Source organism: Pollicipes pollicipes, unplaced genomic scaffold (assembly GCF_011947565.3).
Source record: "Pollicipes pollicipes isolate AB1234 unplaced genomic scaffold, Ppol_2.1 Scaffold_4295;HRSCAF=5057_pilon_pilon_pilon, whole genome shotgun sequence".
In the NCBI taxonomy this organism is placed as follows: Eukaryota; Metazoa; Arthropoda; class Thecostraca; order Pollicipedomorpha; family Pollicipedidae; genus Pollicipes; species Pollicipes pollicipes.
In genome coordinates this window covers 3,591,207-3,596,251 of record NW_023596461.1, presented here as the reverse complement: position 1 = coordinate 3,596,251, position 5,045 = coordinate 3,591,207, and positions in this window count along the sequence as shown.

Here is a 5,045-nt window from a genome sequence, read left to right as displayed (position 1 = left end):
ACCATTTGTAAACAATGGTGCACAGCGCGACGGCGGCGCGCCTCCCAATGAGCTGCGGGAGCGGCGACAAACAGGGTGGCGGCGGCGCCGTGGGACCTGGCCGCGCCGCCCGCGCCTCCAGCGCCGTGCGTCACTGGCCGCTGTTGAGATTGGCTCTCCTGGACGCTCAAGTAAAACGGGCGCCGTGAGTCGGTTGGCAAAAGACCACGCACTTTGAAGGCTGGCGATCGATTTCGAAGCGCAATCTGTCATTTAAAAATGGCCGCCGACTGCAGGCCTGATGATTAATCTACCATCCATCGAAGTCAGTAGCATTTACGCCAGAACGACTTTCATGGTTTATGATACCTTCACCATGAAATGACATTGGTCTTGCAGTACCAAACCACCCAACGATTTTGCCATTGCGTCATTGCAGGTCCGGCATACCAAAAAAGTGATATCTGAAGGCGTTACGAAATTAAAATCCCCTAAACAAACCGCGCAACAAATTAATTTGCTTCGGTCGGCGACAGACGGCGTGGACCTAACAAGAAGCTGTGTCTGCTCAAGTAATTAAACCTGGTGTTTATAGTGACGTTTTTTTAGCAAATGTCTTGATAGTGGCATCATGGAATACATAACTGAATCATGTATGGCATTAAATATATTTACTGTTTATTCGTTGTGATGCATGGAACAGTTCTTGAATTTCTGAAAGGTCTAAGACCTTCGAAACAACTCTACTGACCACCAAGCAGCGTTGTGGGACGAAGCAGCTCACTCCTGCTTGAACCACATACCGACACAGTGGATTTGTGCCACCTCAGCTTGCCCATCAGCCGTGGCTCTGTGCCCGCCCATCAGCCGTGGCTCTGCACCACCCCAACCCGGCCTCATCCATTGCTCTGTGCCACCTCAGCTCGCCCCTCAGTCGTGGCTCTGTGCCACATCAGCTCGTCCCTCAGCCGTGGCTCTGTGCCACAACAGCTCGTCCCTCAGCCGTGGCTCTGTGCCACATCAGCTCGTCCCTCAGCCGTGGATCTGTGCCATCTCAACCCGGCCTCATCCGTGGCTCTGTGCCATCTCAACCCGGCCTCATTTGTGGCCCTGTACCACCCCAACCAGGCCCTCAGCTGTGGCCCTGTGTTAACCCAGCTCGTCCCTCAGGCGCGGCTATGTGTCACCTCAGCTCGCCCGTCGGGTGTGGCTCCTTGCTGCCCCAGGTCGCAGGGGCCGGCCGCGCACGCAGGTGGCCCCTGCTGAGCCGCCGGTCGGCTCGACAAAAACTCGTCACCGGCCAGCGCCAGCGTCTGATAAGGACCGTCCTGCCGACCCAGCCAATCGCCGCCATCTTTCATACATTGCACAAAAACCGGCCGGACGGACGCAGACCGGCCACTGCCTGGACCGGCCCCGTCCGCTGGCGGGGCGGCCGGCCGCAGCCAACGGAAAGCCGGTGGTGGGCTCCGGTGGGCCGGTGAAGGGCTCCAGTGGGCCGGTGGTGGGCTCCGGTGGGCCGGTGAAGGGCTCCAGTAGGTCGGTGGTGTGCTCCGGTGGGCCAGAGGTGGGCTTCGATGGGCCGGTGGTAGGCTCCGATGGATGGGCGGCTCACGGCGCGACGCAGTCCCGCCCGCCGGGTCATCGGCTCCATGCAGACGCGGTCGGGGTAGGGCGTGCCTTCAGCTGGGACAGACGGATGGCTTTGACTCAAACCCTCACCCGTCTGTCGCGGACCACGATCGGCCTGGTTCTCGCTGGGGGTGCGCGCGGTGTCCGCCGCGATACCCGCCGGTGGCGGGGCGGCAGGCCGTGCGGCGCAGTCCGCCCCGCCGGCGGCGGCAGCGCCATACCCGGCCGCTGGCCTAATATGGCAGACTGCGGGCGGCCACAGCCGGCTGAGACGGCCGCGCGGACCGGACCGGACCGGGCCGGGCCGCGCCGGGTGACACGTCACGCTTCACCCCCGTCATCCCGTGTCCAGCTCCGGCGGCAGGCGCCGAGCCCGCTCGGCCACTGACGTGCGTTGCACATAACCCGCCGCGCCGGTGCAGCCGGGCGGGCCGCGGCACGGGGCGCACTCAGAGGCCGCGGGCTGAGGACGGCGGCAGGCTCAGCAGGCGGCGGAGAGACGAGCCGAATATCTGACCTGAGCAGCGACAGCCTTCGGCCCGCATCCACACGGCGCTCCCCGCCGGTCTTTTCACTTGGTCTCCGACAAAGGTTTATTGATGTAATTAACGAAGTCCAGACGCTCGTCGTGACTGGTTTCTCCTTCAGCCGCCTCGATCGTTCGGCTCGGTCGCACGACATCTTCCGGCGCGCTGTCTCGCTGGGCCGGGTGGCAGCGTAGTCAGCTGGGTCGGCGGGCTGCGACGGCCGCTGGCGGTGCGGCATTTCCTGTCAATGATTCAGTGTTACGGTAAGACTGGACATGCGACAGAGCCGTGAGAGATCATCTTCGGCCAGCTGTGCCAGGAGACTCACGGGTGTCTTAAGATCTCAGTGGGGCTAGGCGGACTGAAGTTGGACGCTTTTCAAAGATAAATATGTGGACACTTTTGACATGCGCCGTCATTTGATTGGGGCACTGAACCACTGGCGGTGTGGGCATGCGCGTGAGTGTGCCTTGTTAGATTTAATCGGAAAATTTTGAATGGGTGGATTTCCGGCACCAGAGCTACGTTAAGCAGTGCTAAGTGTGTGAACCCTCACCCCTTCCACCCGATCACGCAATTCTAGGTCAACGGCAGAATTGGGTGGCCGAAGTTTATCGCGCTGCAATGCAGGCACCGTCCGTCCTGTCCCATGACGTCACCTGACCTTAAGCGCAGCCGCTGCCACCGACGGACGACCTAGCTGTCAGGGGCGACAAACAAGCGTCTGAAGTGACTCGAACTCACCCCGCCACGGGTGGGTGGATCGGAAAGCAGGCGTTCTAACGAACTGGGCTACTGGGACGAACCGTGCAGCGCGCTTTGCGGCATTGCCGCTATCATTAAGGACGACCAGCGCCGTTAGCTGGCTCAGCACCGTGCCGCTGGTGGGCACACAGCTGTATGCTGTGTATACTTACCTGGTCAGCCTGTCACTCCGCCCATCACACGGCATACTCAGCCAGCTCCAACGCCGCCAGACATTACGCGGGCGCTTACGGCAAAAGCAGCAACGAAGGCCGACCAATCGTTTTTATTTTATCCGAGCGTTTTAATCGGATTTATTTCTGTCCTTCGAGTTCAAGTACAAAGTGTTTGATGGGTAAGCTCTGCCACCAGCAACAGACGGGTAAGTTCCAGCTAACTGCGAAATTTCTTGGTGAAAGCTCAACGTACCACGATGCTAGGTACGACACCCAACCCGCTCTCTGACCTCATTTGACCTCGAACTGCCGCCACCACCGGCCACAGGTCATCCCAGCCAGGGGTAAATAGTGAGCGCCGAAGCAAACCCATCCACCACGTCATGCCACGAGTAGGATGGAAGGCAGGCGCTCTAACCGAGTGAGTTGTTGAGGGCCGACCAGGGCGAATGTCTTATTTTGCGAGAGGGTTCAACGAGCCACCCAGTGCCGGTCCGGAGGGGTCCGGCCGGCGGTCTGGCCGGGCGGGCCGCTCTGTGTCCGGCCGGCGGTTTGGCCGGGAGGGCCGCTCTCAGCCCGGCCAGCGGTCTGGCCGGGCGGGCCGCTCTGTGTCCGGTCGGCGGTCTGGCCTGGCGTGTGTCCGGCCGGCGGTCTGGCCGGGCGGGCCGGTATGCGGCCGGTCGGATGCGTCGGAGCGTCGGCGCTACTGACGGCGGCAGGTGGGCCGTCGCCCGCCCGAGCCGCGCGCCTCACATGAAATCAACAGACAGCCGCCCGCCCAGCCCGCCGGCGCCGCCGCTGCCGCCGGCCAGGTCGCCTGGGATGTAACCCCGCTCAGACGGAGGTTTGGGCTTAGCTCGGCTAAGACAGGTGCCAGAACCCAATTCTGCTATGTAAAGACCGCGGTATCGGTTGCATTGTCGTAGAAAACTTGAGACATTAGCCTGCTGTGTCCTGGAAGTGCCATTTTACAGGGATCATGAGGAACTTACGAAGAAGTGGAAGTAAAAACCCACCTGCTGAGCTGAAACACAGGTATTATTTTCATTGTTTCCCCAGCAATAGAGGCTAAAAAGATGAACAAAACCTATTTTTAGTCATGGTCACGTTATTTGCAAGTTCATAAGGACAGTGGTGAGCTTCATAATAATGAAAGTGCCGAGCTTCATAATAAGGCACTATGCTTGTAATATCTTGTTAAATTAGCGATGACTTTAGACGCTAATCCAAACAACGCCTTCCTACTTTTGCCAATGTCGGCCAACAGGGCCTGGACTAACTGGGTCTAGATAAAGTATAAAACTAATAAAACTAAAAAATTGATAAAAACAAAGTCGATTGAATTAAAGTAAAGTTCTTTCGACCGGTTCTCCAAGGCCTTTCAGCGATTGTCGTCAAAACCATCCAAATCATCACTTCAAAGCATTAGCAACCAGGGCAGGTTTGGTGATTAACTCTCGTGGAATGACCTAAACTTACCTTGGAACTACGTTACGAAAAAATGCCCTTTGTAGTAGATTCTACACACGTAGTCTACACTTCTGCTGATTCTATATTTGAAGTTGACAACTCGGGCGTAGGAAACATTGACCGTATGAGGTGCGTGTGGGACGTTTGGATGTACTACGACACATTCCACAGCAAGGCACCAACCCAACTTTAGTGTATCCCGTAACAGTCTTCCTCAAGCCCTACTTAACAGTAGCTTTACTCACTTAGCAGGCTTGCTTCAGTGTAATCCAGTCTTCTCCCGGTGAAGGGTAGTGGTATGGCTAGAAGCTTCTCGTAACTTGCCACTCGTCTGACCTATTTCGCTTCCACCAATCCATCCGCTGGTTGGTGTCGTTAACGTCCTCCCCCTCACCGAAGTTGGCACCCACTTGGCCCACTCTACCTTCGGTTTTTCGTGCATGTTCTCCCCGCTCCCGGGCCCAGATGATCCGTATTAATCGAAAACGCGGGCGCGGACGGGAAGCCATTCCGGTCC